A 27,486-nucleotide genomic window follows, 5' to 3' on the forward strand; every position below is an offset into this window, starting at 1 on the left:
TTCTTGAAAGAAATCCAAAAATAATATTTTATTAGAATAAAATTTCAAATATTAAATTTTTTCCAAAAAAAATTTAAAAAATTTTATTTCAAATATTTAATGTTTTTGAAAAAAAAAATTCAAATACTATAATTTGTTGAGAAATATTTCAAAAATCCATAGCTATTTACAGAAAATTAAATTTTTTTTTGAAAAATTATATTAAATTTCCTAATAACAAACAAAAAAATTCGTAATTTGAGGGGGTTCTTCAGCCCCATCAGCCCACTCTCTACGGACGCACCTGTGACGTCATAAATAGTTTATATGTAAAATCGGTCCATACCTAATTTTTTATGACTGAACTAGACCCGATTGTTCATTTGGACCAATCTAGATCAAATTTTTCTAAGGAATCGGCCAAACTTTTTTAAGGGACCAAATTAGTTTGGTGTACTAAAAATCATAACGGTCTCAGACTGCTCTAGGATTTCCTGACCGAAACCAAATACTAAGAAGTCCCCAATTCATTTTTTAAATTCATAAATGCATACAACTCAATAATCCTCAGACATATTTCTCTTACTTATAGGTGACTATTCAAAATTCCGGGATAAATCATGATACCTAAAAATGTTGACAATATTTTAAAACATTCAGCTGATCTATGAGACTTATTATGACCCCGATATGGCACTTTTAAATATAATTCTTTCATTTGTATGACAATGAATTTTCGCCCTTAAAATGGAATTTACTGTGTCTTCAAAGGATTAATCATGATAATCCTTGTAGAAAGAAATTCTCCATATTGATTTGTGGAAGAATACTAATGTACATACATAATACAAACTTAATTCTGCTTTTGTGATTAAGTACCACCACGTAGATAATATATCCTACTGCTGTGCAATATAAAACTATACCTATACCTTAAGAAAGGCTGGGAATCAATGTAATTCATTATATTTATCGAGATATTTACGAGCTACGCCTTTGCAAAAAACAAAACAAGTTTAATTTTGAGGATTATTGGGTCATAATATTTCCTATATTTATGAATAAAGATCAAACTATTATCATTAATATAGCAAAGATGCAGAATAATGAGGATTTTTAGAGAGAAAATTCATTAGGTGGTGAATGGTGATATATACATAATTATTAGCCTCAGACTCAGATTGGCCCAATTATGTGATAATGAAATATCACATACAGGGGCGTCTGCAGGGGGAGGAATGGAGGGGCTGTACCCCCCCCCTAAAAAAAAAAAAATTAAATTAAAGAATTTTTGCTTTTTACTAGAAAATTTAATATTTGATTTTTTTTTCTCAAAAAGTTTAGTATTTCAAATTTAATTCAGTTTTTCAATTTTTTCTTTTTCAGAAAAAATTAATTTTTCAAAAAATTTAATTTATATAAATAGCTATGGATCTTTAATTTTCTTCCCAAAAAAGTTAATATTTGAAATTTAATTTTTTAAATTTCTTTCCAAAAAATTTAACTTTCTGTGCTTTTTTTTTGAAAAAAAAATTAATTTATATAAATAGGTATGGTTTTATAATTTTTTTGGAAAAAAATTAATATTAAAAATGGAATTTTTAAATTTTTTTACGAAAAAATTAAAGTTTCTGTGTTTTTTTTTTTATCCAAAAAATTTATTATTTGAAATTTTTTCCCGAACAATTACATTTTTGAAATTATTTTCTAAAAAATTTAATTTTTGTGAATAGGGTTTTTGATTTCAAAAAATTTCAAAAAACCAAGCCTCCTCCCCTAAATTTAACACTGCAGACGTCCTGTCCCTTACATAAGATTTCAAATCATGATTATTTTTCATAGTATAACAGAATCAATTTGCGTTATATCTTGAACTTGGGATGAGCAAACACACAAAATACTTTAATAAAAAAGTTCAAAGGAAAAAAAAATATTAACACTTAGTCAATAACATAAACATTTACAAGGTATTCTCTAAAATTTTTGTTTTAAAATTATTAACGCTAATTCAATAACGTACAAATTTACTCTGTATTCTGATACCAACTGTGGATTATTCTATTTCTTTACTCTTATCAGTAGTATCCTAAGCTTTGATACAATTCCCAACCAGGGTCGTTACTGGGAAAAGGCAAAAAAAAAAAAAAAAAAAAAAAAAAATTGTTGAAATTGCGACAAAAAATCTATTATGACAATATACCTTCAATTTTTCGGCAAATTTGAAAAATAAGCATGCTCTAATTTACCCCAAGTAGAGCATGCCCTCATGGCAGTGACGCTTGAACCATTGGAGTCATTTACTTCCCTCCCACAACTTTTGCAGATTTTTTATAGTTATTACAAAATAAAAAAAAATAAAATTTCAATGTCCTATTTAAACTATAAAAATTCAGCAAAAAGAAATTTTTTATCTCTTCCAAAAAAAAAAAGAAGTATAAATGCCAAATTTAGCGTTTATAAAAAAAAATAATAAACAAACATTCCGTAAAATAAGCCACCCACTGTCACTTGGAAAGGCATTCTGGCGCAGGTACCTCATAGTCACAGGCTTGGCTTCCAAAAGGACAATTGATTTTGTGTCTTATTATTGAGCATCTTTAAATCCTTTTACTATTATTTAATTTAAATATCAAAAATATTAAATTATCAAAATCAAGGAATACTAAAACTACTAGAAAGAAAAATGTTTCGTTCACACATAGAGGTTCTTGCTTCTTTCTTTTCCTGTAACTACAAAAATAAGAAATGACAAGTATGATTTATGAATATTGATTGATAAATTTATCGACTCGTAAACTTGTCTTACGATCTTAAATTAATCAATTTTGTTAACTTATCCTAAATTATATTTATCCTTTAACTAAATAATTTCATTTTATACCCAGAAAAATATAAACTTAATTCATATTACTTTCGATATTCATTTATCATATTTTTTTTTACATTAGTTAAAAAAAACGTTTTTATTCCCTATGTAATAATAGAAAAATAATATTGGATGTAAATTCATCTTTTAGGTTGAATGAACTTTTGCCAATGTTTTTGTTGTATTACTGATGATTGCAAATATTTTATTAACACTATGCAACGCAAAATTCTTCTTTACAACGTTTAAAACTATATGGACTATTTTAAAAGTATAGGTGGAGAAACATTGACCATATATGCATGTTGTATATAGTATTCTCCTGGATATTAGAAAACATACAAGAAAAATACTCAATTACTGTTACCTATCAAAAACTATCATAATACACTCATCTAAAAATAAAGTGATTCCCGAATATTACTATATTTAGTGTAAACAGATACATATTACCCTTAAAAGGAATCTCTGAGTATTGCTAAAAGACTTGAACCTATCTCACTTCCACAAAAGTTTCTTTTATTTATGAACGAAGTTCAGTTATAATTGACGCTAACTTTTTATATCTAACGGTAGTTGAGTATTTACTTTTATTATTTTACTCCATTTAAGGTCATTTTATAGTTATATATTTTGAGAGATGTACAGACATAGAAAGTTTTTGGGTAATAATTGTTATATATAATCAACAATATAAATACCATTCTTTGCTGATGTTAAAAATCCACATAATGATCTCAATTGGAATATCATGTTGATCCACTTTATGGGATAAGATTTTATGAATGATTCTGTTGTAGACTTTGTGTGGATCGACTTGAACGAGTTGAATTGTTTCAAATAAGGAAACTATTTACGTTTAAGTAGTATATCTTCAATTGATATACTACTCAAGGGCTCAAGGGAGTCCTTTAATTCTTTGTAACTTTCTTAGTTATACTAAAAGACCAATAAAAACATTGCCTAGCACTGCAAATTTTATTAGGATTGGACTAATAGGAATGGGGTATTTTTAGACAGATCCAAACCCTAATAATCAGTTATGAGTGTAAGGACTTTTATGTTATTCCCGTTTGATGAAAGGTTGCAAATATACAATGAGGATAACGTCGGGGTACTCCTCAATGCTCTGATCTCTTTTAATATTAAAAAGTATCACGAGTCACTTATATACCTACATATGGATGTGTGCAAACAATCCCATTTCATTGAACAAAAAATCAGATACTGAAGATTGTTAAAGCTACCCGGTTTATAATTTGGGATTGAATTTTACAACGATGAATTATTAATGTGTTTTAATTTTGCTTCAAGGATTGGAGAAAAAAAATTAGCCTTCTCGAATTATAATACATAAATAATAAAATAAGTGTATTATTATTATTTAACACAACTCGACGGGAGTGCTGGCTGGGTTTGTAATGCACGTTATCTTCTCTCACTAACTTATTAAGATGGGACGGATTCACATGATCTTGGAACTGGGTCAGTTTGGTTCTTTAGACGTAACTATTTGGGTATCCGAAGTTTTGGATCCATATCCCAACACAAAATTAGACGGATATTTGGCTCAAATTTGCCGAAACAATAAATAAGGCTATGTTACTTTTCTCATAATAATATTGGACACGTGATTACTTTTATTCTATCACACAACCTCTCATCTGAAAAGACAAGGAAAAACGCCTAAAATTTGTGGATAGTTTTTAATTTTTCAAACTGTGGAATTATTATTCAATAATAGTTGATAACTGATCACAGCTGAGTAAGAACTCATTCATATCCAACTAATCAATGCAAAGAACAATGATTAGAAGAAACATTGACAGATGACAACCAAATAGAGTATTAATTTTTGTGTTTGTGAATGAGGTAACGTCGAGTGAAATAACTACGTGATGCCACTCTTCATATAGATGCGCTGTTCCAATAACTAATCATTATAAATAAAATGTACTTCGATATACATATATATGTAGATAATATCTTTTTTTATCACTACAATTAGGTATTAAGCAATACAATTATCTTTTTGGGATCGAAAAATCTCTGGGATCTTTTTAATAATCAATAAATCTTATTGCATCCAAAGCTAGTTCGGCTCTCAGATCTTTCAGGATAATACAAGTTTACTTATACCTTACCGGTGTACTGGGGATCCGGATCCAATATCCGTCCTATCTCTACTTACGGGCAGAAATATACAGTTACATATTTAGAATATTGACCTTTCGTCTCTATTTTAAAAACTTGTAACATTTCAAGCAACATATGTATATAATATTTTTTTAAAGTATTTACAATCATTTCATGCCCATGCATAAACACATATGTATGTATGTCAAAGGTTGTAAATCCTAAGCATTTTTTGGCATGCATGTTTTGTTGTTGTTGGCAATCTGAGCAGTGTTATTTATTACCTTAAGCTACTATCAATATTTTTTGATTCTTGAAGACAGAACATTTAATTATAAAGTAATACCTAGTTCGGCTTCTCATGAAAGACAGAGATTAACAATAAGGGAGTAGTTATAAGTGTAAGTTCTCGTTAGACTCAGAAAAGAATTGAGGACCGAAGTCGGAGTAATTCCAGCCTATATCCCCTTGCTGCTACTAGTAAAATTGCCCTGGGGAAAATTGGACGTGGAAGATTGCCATGGAGGAAAATTGAACGTATTTTGTTAAAAAATCTTGATGAATAAATTCTCTTGATATTATTTATGACAAATATCTCAACATATTTGTTTGTTCCATCCCCCAAGGCCCAAGGGTGTAACTTAAAGTGTGAGTAATATTATTGCAATACAATTTCCTTGCAATTTTTTAATTCATTCCAATCTTCTAATAAATGAATCAAGAGATTGGTAAGGAGGTGGCCATAAATAACTAGGCCCTCTTAAAATATGATTGAATACCATCCACGCACGGATTGGCTCGGGATTAGTGTGGGGTTTCTAACCCCCCTCATCCTCCTATATTACTCCTAATTCTCTTTTAATCTTTCGAGTGAACTGAGTCCAAGAGTTCGAACAATTGTTATGTTGTCGCTCATGCTAGAAGGTACTCTTGAACTGTTAGAATCAGATCCGATGCAATAGAACCAAGACACAGCTTAAATTTTTTGTCTGTCATGATTCTCAATCCCCCATTATCTTATTTCAACACTGAATAAATAACTTGTTGATCTATATGTTCTTATCAGCCTCATGCTGAAAATAATTTATTTCATTATCACAGACAGTCTTTTCCTCTTGCCATGATTAATGACGACAAAATAATAACGATACAAAATGTAGGGACCAATTTAGGAACAAGTTTGCACTGAAAAAAATGAATAAATCTTAATCAGAATTCATCATGCCAATTTTTCCTTCATATTCATAAAGATACGAATAAAATATAAAAAATCAATAGTTATTGGAAGATAGCTGTTTAAATTGTTTGTTCTTGAACCCTTATAACCAAAACCGTTGAAATAGGACCGAGAACTCTAAAACCCCCGTATTTGTCTCTTTTCTTCAACTAAAAATGTCAAATTTGGAATTTTCGTAGGAGGCAATTTACATAATTATTTCACGAGAATAATTTTTTTATGATTCCAATAGATATTTTAGACAAAAAAGGGTTTGACCAAAATAGCAGAACGCTTATAAGCCTGCAATATAAAACCATCTACTTATTCTTAAATATATGTATTATTGATTCTACGCTATATTGATTGTTTTTTTATTACAATACATATATATACAATACTAAGATAATGATGGATATCTCCTCTCTAAAGAAAATACATTGAAAAATACTCATTTATGAAAGTCGTTCAAAGTTATAACTTATATAAAGTATTATTAAACGTAGCAATACATTTGTGGATAGATGTTTTCCTTTTTTAATTATATACAGGGTGTCCCTGCGAATCGTGAACGAGTTTTCCAAAGCTCAATTTTATGAAGATTCTCATAAATTACAAGTAGTGAGAGAGTGAGAATTTATATATTTATTACACTTTATATAAAAAATTAAATCTCAAAGTGGCTACCCTTGGCCTTTACCCTGGACTCGAACCTAGGCCTGAAGGCTTTGCAGGTCTTTTTCACATATTCTTCCAAGATATCAACCAACTCTATCTTTACAGAAGCCTTTAGGACATCCACATTCACATAGAAGGTGGTGCAAGTTTCCTCTCGATGGGGTCCTAGATCCCATAGTCAAGATGGTTGCAATTTTGTAGAAGGGATGTCACATTGGCTGTTCTGGAAATTTGCCCAGTTGTCTTCACATCACTTTTGAGTTTTTTTGTATAGTGGCCTCTCAAGGCTGTTGTAGTCGTCATTCAGCTTTTTAATATTGGTAATGAGGCCCTTGGGGCAGGGAACGATGAGGGGTATCTTGTCATAACTCATTCCCGCCCCAAGAAGCTCTGCCACACAATTAATGTTGGCCTCCATCTCAGTTGTACTTGGTGTCTGATGAAGAAATTTGTTTCCCAAGAATTGTTTCTTTATTTATGCTCAATAAATTCTATTGCTCTAGTAGTTGATATTTTGGGTAAAAATCTGTCAATATTTTAGTAAGCCAATGATACCCTACCAAAGTTTCATTCACGATTTGTTGGGCCACCCGGTGCCTACAATCAACATGTTTACAGTATGAACATAAGATGGAAGTCCCCCTTTATATAGTCCCAGGCTTATTCAGATTTAAGGGAGTACTAAATCAAGGAATACATATAGTATTTCCATATTAACTACCTAATAGCCAATATGGGATCTTTCTTCCCCCATCTGCAACATCTGATAGACTAGTTAGATAGTCTCAATTCGTAATCAATAGTGTTATACACTAAGAAATTGTTGGTTCAACTATTGGAGCAGTGCAATAGTCGTGCCAAGGGATATGATAACAGGTTCGGCCACTTTTTCACAGAATTGAATCTTTTTATGGCCACATTAATCACCCTTACTATAAAATTCCCAGTATCTAATGCCTTTGCAAGGAGAATCTGGTTTTGGTTGATAATGTCAAAATGAACTTCTGAAGAAATTGAAAGACAAATGTCAGAAAATTGAGTTGCTCCATAGAGCTGGAAAGTTTGCAGCTTTTGGTGAGGAGGAAGACGAAGCTGTCTATATGGGGCAGTCAAGCAGCACCACAGCGTCTCAAAACAAGACTAATCCGAAGGAGATGCTATGGGCGGAGGTCAACAGGTGGTCAAAATCCGGGTGGGGGAGCAATATCCCCGAATGAATTCATCCAGGAGCTTAGGACAGCCTTGCTGCACTTGTTTGTACAGTATTATATACACCTGCCCTCCTTTGGAGACGTGGAAATGCTCTTTAGTGTGGGTTTAGAAATTACCTCACACAATATTAAAAAATTTATTCTTTATGAGGGGAAACTTGGACTTGCTTTTGAAGAAGGTGGAGAAAGAGGATATGTAACTTGTGAATTTGATTTTTTTATCCATCATTTCTCATTATGATGTAACTGTATAATAGGGTGGGGGAAAAGTAATTTCGTATTTCCTTACTTCTTTTTTTTTAATAAAGTATATCTTGTTCATTATTGGTCATATCGCATCATACAATAAAACGTTGTCAAGGTGTGACTGTGTACTACAAACACTTTTTTGATAGTATTGCACTTGGGTGGTTCAGCCGTGAATTATTGGACGTCAAGTATGGAGGTCTCAAAGGAAGAAATTCGCAATATTTTACGTTTTTAGTGCCTGAAAGCGAACAAGAACAAGTAGTTGAAACATCACACAGGAACTGAACATTGATCATAAAACCGTTTTCAACTATTTGTAGAAGGCTGCATACAAAAATAAACTCGAATAGAGAGGAATTCAGTTTCATCAAGACAACAAATCCCGCACATGTCTTTGATCCGTCCCTGAAGCTCCCGGTGCTCAGATGAAAAGTTCTTTCTTATGCATCCACCTTAAGCCTGGACTTGGAATCAAGTGACTACCACCTGATCCTGTCAATGGCTACCTCGCTTGGGGGTACAAATTTGGCCTCATAGATGCCTGGAAATATTGATTGTTTGACTTTTTTGCCATTAGGGACAAGGGCTTCTATGAGAAGGGTATTATGAATTTGGATTCTCGTTGCCAACAAGTTATCAAACAGAAAGGGACATACTTGGGTTAAATCGTATGATTGTAACACTTCTAATAAAGCATTGAATTAAAGCACAAAAAATACGAAATTACTTTTTCTCCAAACTAGTATTTTAATCATATTTTGTTTTTTATTAGTATTAAGTAATTATATTTATTATTATCAATTTATAACTTTATTTTTTAGAAGATAATGCAAGAAATAAAATTGTACTTTTTATTGTTACACTTGTTATATGAAATTTTATTGAATATTTATTATTAGAATATCTTTGATTCGTAATAAATAATTTGGTAGGGTACGGTACGTAAGTACAGATATATGTGGTACTCAACTATAATCTTAAAAAATGGTTCAGAGGTACGGATTCAGAACCACCTAATCTAATAGTACGCTGCCCAGTTATACAAGAAGCCTATATGCTTTTTGTCGGTAGCTGAACTATTTTTACAGTACACCACTCTACATACTTGACATTACCATTATGAAAATAGGATGCAATCATTGGCTAAGTGATTCTCTTTTTCTACTGAGTGTACACTCTTTACCTTGAGTAATTTAGTTTTTTCTCCCATACTTTCTTTAGAAACCTAGTTAAAAAAAAAAAAAAAAAAGGCATAAAACATTTAGTTGTTGGCCAAATAAGTCAATCATACCAACTGTTATTTATCTCTTAAGTACTCCCAGACAACAGTCATTCTATTTTGTCACAATTTTTTTGCTCATGCAATTGATCAAATGAAATTGCACTGATTAAGTATAAATAAAAGTTATATTATTACACAATTAAATTATAACTTTTAAATGATTCAACACATTCAGATCCTCCCCTCCCCCCTTGTCAAAAAAAGAATATATATATATATACTAGTACGAACATGATATCTTAAAGATAGCCAATGAATAATTAAAAAGATTTGGTTTATATTTAGTTTGTTAATGCTAAAATTCTTAACTAAGCGATATATTATAGACTATAAATATATAATTAATAAGTTAATTTCTATTGTAAAATCTCCATGTAAACAAATTTTGTTTTCTGTCCATTTGATATAAATATAATCAAATCTGCACCCCCTTTCGACGCTCTTGAAAATACAACATATAATTGAACATGTGAAAATACTGATTTTGGATTTATATATTTGAAATTTTTTCAAATATTTGACCTCTTGATATATTTATTGTCATTGCCATTACTAACTTAATTGGGAACTGTTTTCTTATAATTAAAAATAGAAACTATTAACCATTAGAAGTACCCCATTCTTGAATTAAATAAAATTATTAAATGAGATGTTCCTTCTTCAACCATAAAAAAGATAGATACGAAGACTAACTCACTCATCCTCTTCTTCTCTTTTTCAATTCGTATTTGATATAAGTTCGCCCTTTTCCGTTAGTTCAATAATTCGTTTTTTGGATTTTTAATTTTTTGGTGCGTATTTTCGGATCGATAACCCATACCTTAAAAAAAGTTTGAGAAACAGGAAACCGATTTTTTTATGAAAAAAAATCAAATTATTAGCAAATAAAGTAGATAAGTAGAGGAGTCAAATCATAAGGTGGACTACTTAAGATGCTAAACGATTATATCTGGACAAATCTTCATGAGGAAGCCTTTTAAAATTTGAAAAGATGTTTAGTTTCACCCGAGATTTAAGTTCCTTTTGATCCAACTCTTCCTACAGCATTGTACGCGGATACTTCAAGAAAAGGGGAGGAGGTGGGATTTACCTTATTACAAATGTAAAAAGATAAGAGTTGAAAAATAATTCTATGTTAGACTGGTTTTATATCGGAGACAGAATGCAGATATGCGATGTGGGAACAGGAATGATTAGGAATAGTTTGGGAAGTGAAGAAATACCAAATATATTTACAAAGAATGGATATATTTACAATTGTCCTTTGAATCCTATTATTAATGTGTATATATTAGATAAAATAGAACATACTCGTATAATTTGACTTCATATTAAGTTAATGGATTATCTGTATAACACAAAGTTGAAAAGAGTTAAGGATCATGATATTTCTGATGCATTATCGTGTGCTTCTGTAGTTAAGTATCTACAGAATCTTAGGCAAGCTTCAAAGAAGTTCGTAGAATAGCTGTTAAGGTATGGATATCAATGGTTGGCAATAGGACACTTAGGAGACTATGAGAGACGAAGTGATCGAGAAACTGAAGCAATTTGTTCAAAAAGATGAATAATATAAAAAATTGATAGTTGCTATTACGAAGGATTTTCCATTATCATCAAAATTAAACGCAATTTGTTTCGAACCGTCTAGACAGAATATGGTCAGAGGATGGTTCCGATCTATGAAGATATAATCAAGATACCATTGAAAGTAACAACGGAAATTGTAGATGCGTCTCACTATACACATCAGGGAACTGATCATATCTTTTCTGACATTGCTCACATTTTTTTGCATATAAAAATGTGAGCAATTTTCAGCATTTGAGCTAATTTTATCCATTTATAATGTCTAAAGTAAATTTAAGCTGAACAATATATATATATATACCTACATGGTCATTCCATCCATATCCTATCTTTATCATTGAACTTTTATATTCAATTTAATTAGGCGACGAAAAATGTGTGTTTCGTAGCTATCTGCCCAAGTCCAATAAACACGTCATACCACCGATTCCCTAAAGACTCTTCTATAAGGAAGACATGGATTAAGGCTTGTAGAGGGGAAGATGACTTTAATGTTCAGTAAGCTAGAATTTGGGGATATCATTTCGAGCCTTCTTGTTTTAAGCGAGACCTTCAAAATGAACTCTTGGGATTTCTCACTCGAAATTTATTCAAACCCGGTTCAATTCCATCTCGTTTCTTAATAAAAGAATATACCAGCCCCCCCAAAAGATAGAGAAAACAGAGCCATCATGCAAAAGAGGAATAATGAAATTAAGTCCCTTTTGGATTCTACAATTCTTCCAAACGCAATACCTGAGACTGATCACCATCCTTTGCTCCAAAAAGACAAACTTGATCAGACAAAGGAAAAATCTCTTACAGATGCAATCCCTCAATGTGATATTCTAAAACAAAAAACGATAATTTGTATTGGAAATTCAATACCTTAGAAACAAAATTCTTGTGTCAGAGAAGGAAATTTCAAATCTTCGAAAGATGAACAGGGGATCTACAAGTCATGATGTATGAGTTGATTATTGTGAATAAATATATTCGACGGAACCTTAGTTCATCCTTTAAAAAACGTATCATATCATCTAAGACTACTAAGTTCAATCGTGGCTATACAAAAGATGAAATTGTAACTGCACTTCTCTTAAGATATTTGAATTTCAAAACTTTTGAATATCTTAGAAAAAATTATTTTCTTTCCCCTTCCAAGTCGTCAAACACAAGAAAAGTGGGGTCAAAAGTTTGATTGCTATTTTGGGTTTCAATATGACGGTGGTGTTAAGGCCTTGAAAAATATGTTAGAGACTTCTGAATTTAACGAAAAATTAGCAATCTTGGCCTTTGATGAAATGGATTTGAAAAGAAGATATGAGTTTGATCTGAAGAAGCAGAAAATAGTTCTCTCTTGTAAAAAATTACAAATGGTAATAATGCAAGGATTAGTCCGGGGCTGGAAGCAGCCGATCTACCTTGATCTTGATATTATCATGACCAAAAATCTACTTTCTTCCATAACAAGTCAAATTCAGGAACACAATTTTCAAATTCGTTGAGTCACAATGGACATTGGAAATGTTTCCCTCATATCTCAACTCTCTTTGAACGACCAAAATTATTCCTTTTCTAATTCAGCGGATCCCTCTCGTAATGTTTAGGTTTTTCCAGATTCAGGCCATTTATTAAAAAGAGCTCGTGATCATTTACTAGACAAATGATTTTTAATATTTTGTAAAGATGGAAAACAATCAGCAGAGCTCCAGAAATCAGACTTTTTAAGACTTCTTGTTCAAGATGGTAGCGAGCTAAAATTGCTCATAAACTCACAGATATTCATTTAAATTGCATGAACAATCCAAGGCACCGGGGTTCCTATGAAGCCCAGCTGCGAAAGCGATTTCTTTTGCATCAAACTAAAGAGAAGAAGAAGAAGGTGCAAAGCTTAAGGGAGATTTGATTCTTACATTTGACACATAGCTTGATGTTATGAATTCTCGTCGTATATTTGACAAGAAGTTTGTGTGTACATTGGGAAGAACAGCATGTTACATTAGAGAGGATGGAAGTTTTGATCACCTCCATGAAAATTAGGAAGAAATCGAGAGATGGTTATTTAAAGGCTTATCTTTCATAGCAAAAAGGGATTTTAATGTCTATTAAACCTTTATACAATTATTGGTTGAAAATGGTCCATTGACTTACATCTTGACAGCCATACTTAACTAAAATTGTGCCGAAAATTTCTTCAGTAGGTATGTTGGGACTGAGAGTGATTTTTGTTTTTGAATTTGACTATTAATCTGGATATTATTATCCGAATATTTTATTTCAGAATTCGTGGTATATCTGGTGATAATTCTCATCCAGGGCCGGTAGAAGTCAAATCCAGAATAAAAATATTACTAGTGTAGAGAAATGCTCAATTCTACGTCCAAGATCCATCTTAACAGATGGAAGGAGATATACCTTGTTTTGCAGCTCAAATATTTCAAAATGTTAAAATTATTCCGAAGCCAGATAGTAAAGACATAAATGAATTAAACCCTCCTCCTATCGACTCATAGGAAATTTCGAATGATTTTGAACTTGTAAGAAATTGTCAAGAGTCAAAATTACTTGAAATTTCCGAAAATGTCAAGTGGGACTGCAATTTTTAAGGGCTGGGTTATGTGGCTGGATACATTGCAAGAAAAATGTATGAAAAATACGCAATTCTCGGTACTATTCCGTCCCGGGTTCCTCATGAATCATCACTTTTTCCATGGATAATACATTTATGTAAAAGTCCCAGAATTAAATTTCCTTAAATATTGTGTCCTATTTAATGATGACTTTTGCCATTTTTATACTGATCTTGATCGCAACCCAAATGTCATCCGTGGATTTGGAGATTTTTTAATTGAAAAATATGAACGTATACTGGTCTTAGGTTTTTTTTCTAACATTTATTGACATTTATCAGAGTTGAAGCCATAAAAATTATAATTTAAGGGTAAATGAATCTAAATCCAAACTTAGAAAGTTGAAACAAATTCGGCAATTTAGTACATAATTTTATTTTTTTAGATTAATGTTCTAATATGTTCGTATTTATTTTTTAGTATTAAAATAAATTATAAAAATATCCTAAATCATGTTTAAGATCATTAGTAATATGTATGTTTATATATAATTTAGATTTATACCTTGTAATAGTAACGTCACAGATACTAATGACGTCATGACTGATAGAAAGTATGAGGATTAATAAGAATCACTTGGTTATGATCCAGTAAATAAACTATTTTTTTTCAATTTCATAGCAAATTTTATCGTTTTCTAGCAGAGAGACATTCAATTTCCTGAAGGATTAATGGATTAGGTATTTGAAAGGTTAGGTATTGCAAAGGAAAGGATGGAGAGGGTATGAACATACTTTTTTTATCAATGGTGAAAGTAAAGTTCATGACTACTTTGTGTACACATGTTATGTAAAAATAGATGTAACCTGAAGTGAGATAAACATATATTCACATAATATTGATGAATTAACCTACAGGGTTGATTTTATCTAGTGGTACACATTATATTTTTTCAACTTTTCTATAGTAAAATTTAAACAATAGGTTTTGTGAGGACATTTATTTGACAACATCATCTGAAAATAGGGATTGGCACAACTTTTATTCAATATGTGGGCCTTCGGCTCTAACAAGTACCTAGATAGAGTAGTCCAAGGTATTCGCGTCTGGAAAGGAAGGCGGCCACATGTTGAGATCCTAAAAGATCTCTCAGGAAGGCTTGTGTCTTGACACAGAGCTCTGTGATTTTGTATCAATGTATTTCCCCAATAATAAAATGCGTACCACTTGATTGGATCAACCATGTCTATTATGCAATCAACTTATATTGAAACATACACGTACTTAATCATTTGACATCATATCCTAATTGGAACTTATACAAGGCAAGAAATGGGTTTTATAGTTTCAATAGGTAATGATAATTATTAACTGATGATATAATTTCTTATTTTAGGATTTGGTTGATTGCTTGAAAGTCATCTTTTATAATTTATCTGCTTAGACTTTTTCAGAGATAAAATTTATAAATAATGAGATTTGTTGGTTAATAATAACTATTTAGGAGCGCTGGAACCAAGCGAAGGATAGTGTTGTGTCAGTCCTTATTTTTATACCCATCGGTCCTAGGAGTCGGTCTTTAACTGTCGGTCCTTGGAATTTTTCTTAATAGCGTCTATGGTTTATTAAGCCAAACAAGATATATTCAACATGAGTCAAGAACATTGCACATATATTACAAAAAATATTCATTTTTTCCTTATAATTCAATATAATAAGAAGATATATTATAATTACTGAGATGGGAATAGAAAAAAAGAATGGAAGCAGAAGAAAAGAAACAGAGAGAGGAAATTGGAAGAGATGGGAAGAGGGGAATTATATAGACAGAGAAAAGAAAGTTTTATTTCCCTCAAAAACAGCTTTTTAATGACCTCAAAGTCCCAAAAGAATGCCATAGGAATATGATTGGTTATTTTATACGCAAACCTACTAAATTTCAGACTGATCTGTTGAACCGTTTTTGATTTCTTCTATGATAACACCAAAACAGTGTTGCACTATTAAACAGAATAATTGAAACAGGGAGGGGGAAAAACCCTTAATAATGTCATGAGGGATAAATTCTACCTTCTTTAAGGACAGACAAGTAGGATTAGACCAGACAGGACTGCAGTCCTTGTTCCTAAATAAGGACCAACACAACAATAAACTGGGAACTAGTTTGATAAAAATGACGTATCATATTGAGAATAGAAAAATCACTCAACTTTTCGGTGAAATTGTTTTCCAATTAGCTTTGCTCTTGATTGAAAAAATAAATGAAAAATCTATCTTCCCCAAAAAAAGTTATTTGAGTAAAATGAGAAAAAAGGTGACTTTAGAAGAAAGATACCAATGTTTTTTTAGATTAGAATAGTTATTTTTTAAGATAGTTTGTTCATTATAAAAATACTAAAATCTACTTATAAGTAAAGTCGATATATTTTTTCATAAAAAAACTACCTTTAAAATTAGAAAAGAAGAAAATGGCTGTTGCATGTGCTTTTTCTTATTTTTTGTTCATTATCGTCGTAGTTCTAACTTCTCCCTCTGAATTCAGCATTATCACCTTCATGTGTGAAACTATTTCAAAAATACATAATAAAATAAATTGACTAGAATTTAAATATTACCAGATGGGCACTCGCTAAGGCATTTTTTACGTTTTGTATTACCTAAAATGCTCCTACCTTCTCTTTATAAGAATGTGAGCTCTATTTATATGTAATAATATTCTAATTGGAATACGTTATGCATGGAACAATTTATTTTTGCCCAATTAAACGCCTATTAGGTTCCATGAATACCATTCATAAGTATAATTGATCATTAAATTGACAACGTAAATAAATGTTTCATATTTCCAAGAGCAAATGAAATTGGTGTAATGTTCTAAACGTTATGACGTAATTTTGGGGTTGATTCATTCATACATATTTTGATAAGCAGTTACTTTATATTGACTTAACAAGATATTTGACTCGAAGCAAGAAGCTTGAACAAAATTGAAATTGAAAAAATTTAATATTATTAGATCAGTTAAAAGCTGAGGTTCCATCAGAGATTTATATTCTTAAAATTTATTATGCAGCTACCTACGTTTTTATAGTAAAATATCCGGATATCCTGTATCCGGGACATCAACTCGTATTATGGAAATCCCATAATATTGATTCATTATTAGAGTTAAAAAATAGGGGATGTTAGTCGGAAAATTATGGTTATTTATTTAATAACTTGAAATTTATTATTTCATTTTCTAAACGTAAGAAAATGAGAAAGGCTAATGAAAAAATTAAATCAACTCTACTTACAAAATACCCTTTTAGAAATAGTCTATCAAAAAACCCCAATAGAGTCCTGAAAAAAAAAAAAATCAACAAAATATATCGAGTAGCTCATTGGACAACGCACTTGGGAAAAATTATTCTCTTGAACTCAATGTCCGTAGGCTCGTCCACAGGTGATTCCCAGAAAAAGAAAATATACATTATGTATATGAAGTTCTAAGAAAGTTTCTATGCCAGATAGAGTAATTGCAATTACTTACGAGTACACTTAATCAGTGTAACTCTATTTGACCAATTAAAGGAAATTAAAAAACAAAACAAATGTTACCAATTGTTTTTAAAAGAAAGGCCGCATAAGAGGTATAGTGGTGAATGTTAGAGAATTGAGGGTTGAAGCTTAAGCGGACGATATGACTGTTCTTGCGTCTCGTCCAAATAAAAGCAAAGACTTCCCAAACAAAATGGGAGTGTTAAAGGAGCAAAACAATGCTTGAGCTTGTAACGGATGATAAACTCGTTAAAAAAGGAAGTAATACGAATGGAGGAAGATAATCAAGATATGTATATACTTCAATATAATATCAAAAATCAGGACTAATTTTGAAGGAATACAGATTTGAAACATATATCTCTGATTATTGTTCACGACTTAGGATTTAATAATAAATTCTCAAAAATAGATTCAACTTTCCTACTGAGTAAAAGTGTCTGAAAGTATCATTGATGGTTAGTCTAATGACCTATTTTATGCTTATCACATTCAAAAAAGGCAACTTCAAAATTTGTTGATGAAGATTTTCATAAAATTAAAATAAACATTATTTTGCATTCAAGATGGCTCACAACGACCAATTGTTGAATCAAATACACTTAATTCCGAGCATGTAAAGAAATATGCACTTTAAAAAATGAGTAAAAAGTATAGCAATGAAACTTTGGAAGAAAAGCGCTTGACATGGACACTCTGACAATGCTCTTAAGTCTTTACTCTCAAGCTCTGAGCCAGAAGATAGGAAATTTGCAATCTCAAAAATTATAGAAATAAGAAATTTTGTATAAATCTTATGCTCTGTGCCCTATTAAAATATTTCAAGTCGCAATGGAGCCATAAAATGACATTGTGTGGTTATCAATTTTTTTCAAGCTGATATTCCTCATAATTCCTACAGCAAAGTAAGCAACTTTTCTACGATTACTATTTTAAGGATTTCAAACTGCTGTGTTAATATTTGGCTATAGCCCCTCTGAATTAACATTAAAGTTTGATTAATTATTAAAAATATATCCGTCAAATTTAAATCAAAAATATTCGTTAAAAGAAATCGGCAACTCGTTTTTTGCTTATAAACTTAAAATTAAATGTTAGGTCTTTAACTTGTTTACAAGCATAAATGTTTAACTTTACTAATACAAAGAACATTAAAAAAAAAAATTCAAAAACGAAAAATAATCACAATAATTTTTTTTTCTTATACTTCAAAATTTGTAATAAGAACTCAACTTTGGAAAGTTTAAAATGAAACTTTTAACTAATTTTCTTTCATATAGACGTTGTTACTACAATATCACAAAAACTTATATTCTATTTTGTTGTCAGATGTCCATTTATTTGCTTTTTTTCCCCCTTATAATTTTTTGAATTTTGATTACTTGAATTAGAATGAACTTTTGTTACGCTGTGGACAATTACTGAATAATAACTCCTTACTTGGGAAGAATTGGCAAACTACCTACAGATTTAGGACCTTTCTTATGTTTCTTTTAGTATGAAAGGTCACGTTATACAAAAAAAGGGAAGAAAGTGAAAGACATAAATTAGAAAAATAGTGTAAATGAAGTGAGGTAGGTAGGCTTTTTCTAGTTGCTAACTGAATGTACTTATATGTTTATTTTTTATTTTCTAGAGCTGTTCTAATTAGTCTTTCCTTCTTGAGGAAGGAATATATACTATACATAATGATGTAAATCCGATGTGTTTTTTAGTGGGTCCGTTTATAAAGAAATAATTTTCTCTTCCTTAGCAGTTGTCGTTATTATTTAATTCCTGAGTAGTAAACATCCTTTTCTAAATAGATTTAATAACCAGATGAAAATTCGGATCAGCTCATATATAACGGATTGTAAACATGAGGATATGTTGCGGAGTTGTAAGTCCTTGTTCTACTCAGAGTAGAATTGGGGATCGACATTTGAGTAATTCTGGTAAATGTCCTTGTTCATATCCGTTTCTCCTTCCTCTCTTGTCACAGCTGATTGTAGTTGATCAAATGAATCGTCATGAGCATTGTTCTTTCTCTCTTTCAAAAAAAAAATTCAATTGACAAGGGTTACCATGTTGATTTTCGTTTTTTTTTTTTTTTGACATGCCCATTCTATACTGGATTTTCATCATTGACTATACGTATAAACTCTAAAATGTAACAACGAATGGGTTTGCTCATAAACGACAGGACTTATAATGCAGGGGCGCAAAAAATAAAATTTTCGGTGAATAACTATGGATTTTTGAATTTTTTTTTCAAAAAATTAAATTTTTTGGACGCCCAGTAATGAAAGTTCTTGTTGGCCTCTAAGTAGAATTGAGGATTGACATCGGAGAATTTCCTCTTTCTTTTTAATTGTTCATTATTTAATCTGTGGTCGTGTTTTTAACTTATCCCTCTGAAGTAAACATATTTTTGCTGAAAATTATTTTAAAAAGGTATAATAAAATAAATATATACAACTTAGATTTTATTTTGATATATTTTTTAATGTCATTTTAAACGTATAGCAAATTTAAATCTTTATAGCAATAATTTATTTTCTCCCTCCAAAATCCTATAAAAGGCAGCTGATATTAATAAGTGTCTAAATTCAGAAGTACCATAAGTCTCGCTCCTTCTATCTTCCCGCGCTCTTACAAAAACCCCCCATATCTAGTCATAAATAAAAGCTCTAAATAAGAATAATATAATATGTAATAGTATCATTGCTTCCTGAGTTTCCAAAGTAAATAATTACATTCCAAGAAAGACTATTTTTATATTTCTTAGACAGATCTTAACTGATAAAACCAATTTTATCCTCTATCTCGATTTATAGCTTAAAATTTCTAAAATGTAAATTATTCACATTACGTTATCGAGCCAAGGTTCACAATTTTAAAACCACCATTACATCATCAACAATTCATCTAAAGCAATGATGACATTCTACCGAGTGTTCCATTAAAATCTGAACACTGAATTTTAAACTTCAACTAGAATTATTTATTAATGAACAATTTAATTTCAACAAAATTAATACTATAAATAGATGTGTGTCTGAGCTCTCTTAATCATTAATGTGCTACTCTAAACAGCAATGATGGCTTCCAGTCGACGGCAGAAGGCGAGTCACTCGCTACAGATGTAGTCCTCTGTCATAGTATCCCAGTACTGGCTGGCAGTTGCTTTGAGGACCTTAGAGTTTGGATGACGGACACTGCAGCCCTTTATCTCAGATTACACCAAAAAGTGTCGTTGGGGGTATTGGCATCAAGGCTGTAGAAGGGCCAAAAGTGTCAAAAAAGAGTTCAAAATTAATCAAAAGACTCATTCAAAAGAGTCTTCCAACAGAGCAGATGGGTTTCTTTCATTGCCAATGTCAAAAGTGGTCTCTTCAACCTCACATGCAAGGATGCTCTTAATTAATCTGTACTGGTCTCTTAGGATAAGAAATTCACGCTGGTATCAAAAGGTGGGCTAGATATTTAGCTCGTTTCCGTTAGTACTGATAAAAAGTGAGAACTACAAAGCTTTGTATCTTGACGTGGTGATCGAATCATCTTACTTCGAAGAAGATGGGGTGAAAATGCTGAGCTACTGGAGGCCATCAGGGATATGTCGGCACTCCCAATTGTAAATTTCAGTTAAAATTTCTGGCAACAGTTTTCACAGATTCCCAGGCTTCATTTTGTACTCTAATCAAGAGCTCGGATCAAAGTGGGAAAGAGTCATTCCAAGATCATAAGTTAACAAAAAAAGCCAAGAGACAATTAAGACAATAACTAAGAATTCAAAAATTTGCAGCCTCCATTTCACAGAGGATGAGTTCATCACCAAGTTGGTCAACAAGCAACATGTCCATGGGCGCCAACTAAACTGAGATACATGTCACTCTGTACCCAATCTTGCCAAGTACTCACTGGATGGAGCAGATGAAGACTTCGTCTACATATTGCTTGTAATGTTTCAGTCCAACATCAATGAAGAAAGATTCGTCAGGTACAGACAATTCAACGTAGCCAACTACTACATCAGTGACACGCAAATCCTGGAAGTAGAAAAGAAGATCAGAATAAAGTGCCTTGTGATATTCCGCGACATGAAAATCTCAGAGATTAAAGAGATGTTAGCAGAGGTTGACATTGAGAAGGTTGAAATCATCCTCACTGATTGGCAGCCTTCGAATCTGGAGACAATGACCACTACAGGTGAAAGCAATGCCTTGTATTTTGTTGCGGTATACATTACCTTTTCTCTCAAGAAGAAACTAAAATTACATCTTGCAGATCATTTCTGCCTTTTGGTGACTCTTCATTTAACAATAGGATGAGGCTTGTGGTAGTCTCGAAAGAGGAACAAGATGGCATGAGCAAGTTTACTGACATAATGAGCAGAAGAGAGTTGGCAACTCCATCAGACATGCTGTTCCTCACATCTCTCTATTTACTTACATTATCGGCATACAAGAAGAAAAGGACCCCTTAATCTGAACACCAAATCCAAGAACTTCCTTTGTTGCTACCTTCTGGGAAAAAACGCAAGGGAGCTCAAAAATAGCAATTGAAGTCATTGTTGGAAAAGTGTGTGAACAGGGTGACAAATGGTTAAGTATTCTCGCCAAAATTTCGCAAATCCTTTTCAATAATATGGGCAAGAACTTGGTTGTTGAACTCAATGATGGAATAATACATGAGAGCCGAAAGAGAGTATCTATTACGAAAATAGCAACTGAAATCCAGGCACGATAGGTTGCGAAGCTGCGATCTAATTCAACATAAAGTGGCTTATATTTACTATGCAGTTTCATATGATTTTTATTTTTGAATTCTTACGTATTGTCTATTTGAAGTATCCCTTATTTTAATAGTTACTATTAAATAACTTTATCTTTTATATTGAAAAAAATGTTTATAACAACTTATTTCACAGTTTCAATCAGGTAAACGAAGAAGTAGAGTTTATATTATTAAATACATGGTAGGCCACACTCCGAGTTGCGCGTTTTAAAGTCCACCATCCATATAGTCGAGACACCCTTGCTCACAAGGCTCTTTTTCTGCAACGTTTCGAATAGCTGATGGCGTAGACGGAAGTCCTGGAGACGCTCAGTGTCAAGGCATGTGCGATTGTAAATTTGTTGATCACTTTCAAATGTTATTTTCTCGACGAGTACGTAATCTAGAGACCTCAAATTTGATTTGTTTTGTAACTAATTTGTATAACTTTTTACACACTTTTTTATAAGTTAAAAATATGTGCATTAAAATTTATTTAATAACAAATAAGTAACATTTCTTCTATACTCACTAAGTAAAGAGTTCTTACCTTTTTCCATAATTTGATCGAGATGTGCGACCTAAAGATGATCTCGAAGGTCAATGCAATTTTGCATATTTAATTTTTTTATACAATATGACAATTTTTCCTTACTAGCCGTAATCGAAATTAGAAAAAGATGAAAATCAAACCGCTATAATATAGAACATAAGTATATAATGCTGGAAAAATTCATAAGATGTGTTATATTTATTTATATAAATTTAACACATGTCATAATCCATAGCTTTCTAAAGATTTGACTAATAAGTTTATGGCTTTATTTTCCTTTACTCACAATATATGTATTCATAATATTTGTTAAGTTCTATTTGTAAAAATTAATGATGACGTAGGCATATATTATTAATAACTAAAAACAAAATTTAGAAAAAATGATACATCTTAAAAACTGATTTACTTTCTAATAAGAGTTCCTTCGATCTTTTGATGAATGTTTTCTTGAGAATTGCTATACCAAAACATACAACGATTCTTCCAGTTACGTCATTATGTTTGTTGATCCCAAATACTCTCAAATGAATAATTGCATATAACTTTTTTATTAATATTATTAGAGACCTAAAAGTTTTCATGAACACTACTGGATACACCCTTTTTGCATCATATGGGACGTGTTAGAGGGAGCACAATCTTGTTGAAAGGCATTTCCTTAAGTGATAATTGACCCATGGGTAGAGACCTTTTCAAGGATGGAGCTTGTGTAATCAATGCAGTTAATTTCGAACGCCGAGAGCACAAGGATAATGAGCGTCTTACAAGACCTGTTAATGGCATCGCCCACTCTCATTTATCTTTTCAATAGATCCTATAGGACAAATCCTCTTTTGATCAAAACCCGGTCATTTTGTGATTTGAATATAACCCCACATACGGGCCGTCAAAAAGTTTTGGAAAATGACTTTAATTACGTATTTAGAGGTTTTAGTTAATTTTATGCAAAAGTTGTGTTAAAGAAAAAGAGAACGGCTTATTGTTTAACTTTTGAACACCTTATTTAACAAGGCTCTAGGATAAAATGGAGTGACTCGTTTAGTCCGCAACAGATTTAGCAATTCTGATATTGTTAAACCCCTTAATGTCCGAAAAACCACTGTATGGAAGGTCAGGCCTAAGGTGAATAATGGTGAAGACATCACTGATTGTCATAGAAGCGGAAAACCGATCAAATTAACTCCTGAAACGGCAAATAAGTTTTTTTGAAAAACACGAAGATGAAGATGACGGACGTGGCGAAGAAGCGGTTGGTGAGCTGTTGGAATGTTTCCGATACGGTAAGCTGGTGGCAAGTCTCTCCGACATATTGATCACCCTTTCTCGCTCAATAACAACAAACATTATGATTGGATTGGTGCAAAAAGCTTTACAACGACCTGAAGTATCACGACAACCGAATTTTATTCTTCTCGGACAAGAAGACATTTACAGTGGATACCGTGTACAATGGGGAAAATTATCGGGCCGTATGTTTTGGAAAATTCAACTGCAACCTCTGTGAAGTGTCCCCCATCAAATATCCGGCCTCAGTAATGACGCTAGACATAGCTTCACATGAAGGTCACAAAATGAAGGCAATTTGGTTCCTCGTTGGATACATATTGACTAGCAAAAATTACTTAATGATTTTGCAAACCAAAGTTCTTTCATAGGTTTGGAAGATCACAAAGCAATTAAAGAAAGCCTATTATTTTTTTTTTTAAAGGACGAGCCTCTTGCACATATGGCAAAAATCGCGGAGGATTGGATGGACCCAAAAAAATGAAGTTCTGGCCAAAGGACTTCTGGTCACCACAGAGCCCCGACCTGAATCCCTTTGATTAAGGTATCTCGTGGGGAATTGAAAACAAGGCCTGTAAATAACGTCACAGAAGTATTGAGTCCTTAACGCAATATGTTGAGAAATAGTGGCGATCAATATCGAAGATCTACGTTGTCAACGTGTTCAAAGCGTCAAGCATCAAGCGTGTGATTGATACCGAAGGTGCTCAAATTCCTAAATAACGTTCGTTAATGAGTAATAAACAAGTTCAAATAAATTTAAAAAAATCTAGTATTTTATTTAAAGCTGCGTGGTGTAATTAATTGCTCAATATTCATATTGTTCCAAGACTTTCTAACGACCTGGTAAAAACTTACTATCACTAAAAAGAATATTAGGAGACGCAACAGACTTCAACAAACTGAGAGGTTTATTGCTTCTCATAACTCTCTTTTTTAGTGTAAATAAAAGATCACCAAAAAAAGGCTTTAAACAAACATTGTTAACATTGGATCAATTGTTTATTACACATTTTTTATAATTATATCTCAGAACCTCCTTGAGTTATATAAGATTAATTTTAGTTTTTACAGTATTTTGAGTCCCCTCTGTTTATTGCAACATTAACTCTAAAGAGTGAAATAAACAAAAATGCTCAAAATCAATTGGTAGTTAGCCATTTTTCCACAACTATTTAAAGATATGGAATCTTTCACTCCTTAATAATTCAATTCGCCCAATCAACGCTCACATCGTGTTACTCAACTTAAATAAAAGTTAACATAATATTTTACTGTTGTAAATTTTTAAAATTCTACTTATCATCAGTTCTCTAGATTGAATTTGAATCAGGCGTTTAAACTAGAAACAATTCCAATACATATATATTATGGTGATAATAAAATCATATTTTTTGGAAAAGTAAATGGTATAGGTTGAAAAATGGTTTCTATTTGTACAAAAACATTTAAAAAAAGTTTGAATAGTTTTGAAAAATATTTAGAGGTAGGTGAACGGCCTTAAAGTTTTAAAAAATTACTTTTTTACGAAAAAACTTAGTGTTTTCTAGAATAATGTCCATATACTTCAAATTAAAGCTTTTTTGTAAAACCAATAAATTGAAGTTATTAAGTTTACAATAAAATATATGCTTTATAATTATTTCAACAAAAATGATAATTATATGTTCAAAGTAATGTCAATTGAATTTGATAAAAATTTAGCTCATGACCCTTCTTTTATTTCTTTAGCATATTGCAACCCATAAATATTAAATTTGCAATTAGGTTAAATTCACATTAAGTTAATGGAAAAAAATTAAATTTTTAATTTCCATGGCCTTAATGACCTTTTAACAGAAAGTGATCATTTTAATTCAATTTTAGCACATAAAACTACAAAATAAAAATCTAAATCATCCTATTCGAAGATAGCACCAACAAAAAAAAAATATCATTTGGATACCTTTGTGTTCCTTTTTGTTGATGATGTATCAAATAAATTATGATTGAGTTATAAATTGAACAAAGACTGCATACATATTTAGTAAAACAAAGCAATGTGTTTTGACACTGTAAGTTCAAACACCGGCAACAATAATGGAAGTTATGTTCAATTTGAAAAATTACTAGGCAAAAAATTTCTACCTTTTGCTTGAAGACACTATATAATGGAATTAGTTATTGGAACAGTTTTTCAAGAGTTAATGGGTGCCACATCGTCATCAGATGTTCCTTTGTTCAAAAGATTCAAAGATAATTGGACATAAATCAACAAAACTAACTATAAGCCTTGAACTCCAGATGAAGAGATGACCAGTCTTTTGGAAGGCATACACGATTGTACTATTGAATTTGCAAGGGATAATCTTAAAAAAGATATTAAAGAGACAAAAACAGATCATTATTAAAATAATTAATTTCTTGCCGATGCTTCTGAGTGTGGAGTTAAGTTAATGTCACCTGGTACAATGCACCGTGTTTGTTGGCTTTCAAAAGTAATATATAGTCTCAAGATTTGGATATAGAGATTAGAATTCAAATAGACTCCAGGGGAAGAATGAGGATTACGTGTGTTATGTTTCAATACTTGGGTCAATGAATCTTAGGCCTCCAATTCTCCTTTGAATAATCTCAGTCTAATCAAGTTGTTGATCGAATATTCTTAAATTAATAGACATACTTACAAATCCGCCTCTTGCAAATTTTCCAAACATATATTATATTTGTCGAGGAGACCTGTTCGACTCCCTTTCTTCAAAGATAGACTAAATTTAATTATTAAAAAAAAAATCCTTTGTTCTCTCGAAGTTAAGTATAGGAGGAAAAAAAACTTTAATTTTAATTTTTTTGCTAAATTTAATATGATTTAAAAGTAAGTGCAATTTTTCACTGGTTATCAGAGTGCAATATGCTAAAAAAGATAAAAAAAAAAAAGATCATGATCTAAATTTCAATCAGCTTCTATTGAGATGATTTTGAACATATAAATATTTTTTTGTTGAAATAGTTATAAAATATATTTTATTTTAAATTCAGTAAGCTCAATTTACTGGTTTACAAAAAAAAGTTTAAATATGAAGTAAAAAGACATTATTCAAGAAAGTCATCAGTTTTTAAACTTTAAAACGACTTTACGGTCGTTGAGCAACCTCTAAATATTTTTCAAAACTGTTGAAACATTTTTTAAATGTTTTTTGTACAATTAGGATCATTTTTTAAACTAAGTCATTGACTTATACAAAAAAATTGATTTTTATTGAGACCCTAATCTAAATTCATAAAGCTAAGTTTGTACATATTAATGTATGTTTGAATAAAAACAGATATTTTAGATTAAGAAATAACAATGTAGCCATATTAATGAATCTCGCAGGAGTGTGCGTAGCTAAAACTTAGCCAGGGATCCCTCTAGAGACTAAAGTAAACCCTGGCTCATCAGTAATAAGTAACATCATATTTTCCCCCCGTTGTATTTATTCTTCCATTTTTGAGGATATCTATTTATTGAGTAACTACGTGTGAGTTTGGTTATCAAAAACGGCGAGTAACACAGAGGATTTCTTGAGTGGTAATCATCTATACATATAATATAGGCAAAGCTTGCCTGATC

At 31.4% G+C, this 27,486-nt stretch overlaps 1 long non-coding RNA gene across 1 annotated transcript in view; it reads left to right on the plus strand.

The window, feature by feature from the left end:
- The window catches only part of LOC139905609 (uncharacterized), a 46,645-nt gene that overhangs the window by 4,253 nt on the left and 14,906 nt on the right, over positions 1 to 27,486 (plus strand). The window lies entirely within an intron of this gene.

Source organism: Lepeophtheirus salmonis, chromosome 6 (assembly GCF_016086655.4).
Source record: "Lepeophtheirus salmonis chromosome 6, UVic_Lsal_1.4, whole genome shotgun sequence".
NCBI lineage: Eukaryota > Metazoa > Arthropoda > Copepoda > Siphonostomatoida > Caligidae > Lepeophtheirus > Lepeophtheirus salmonis.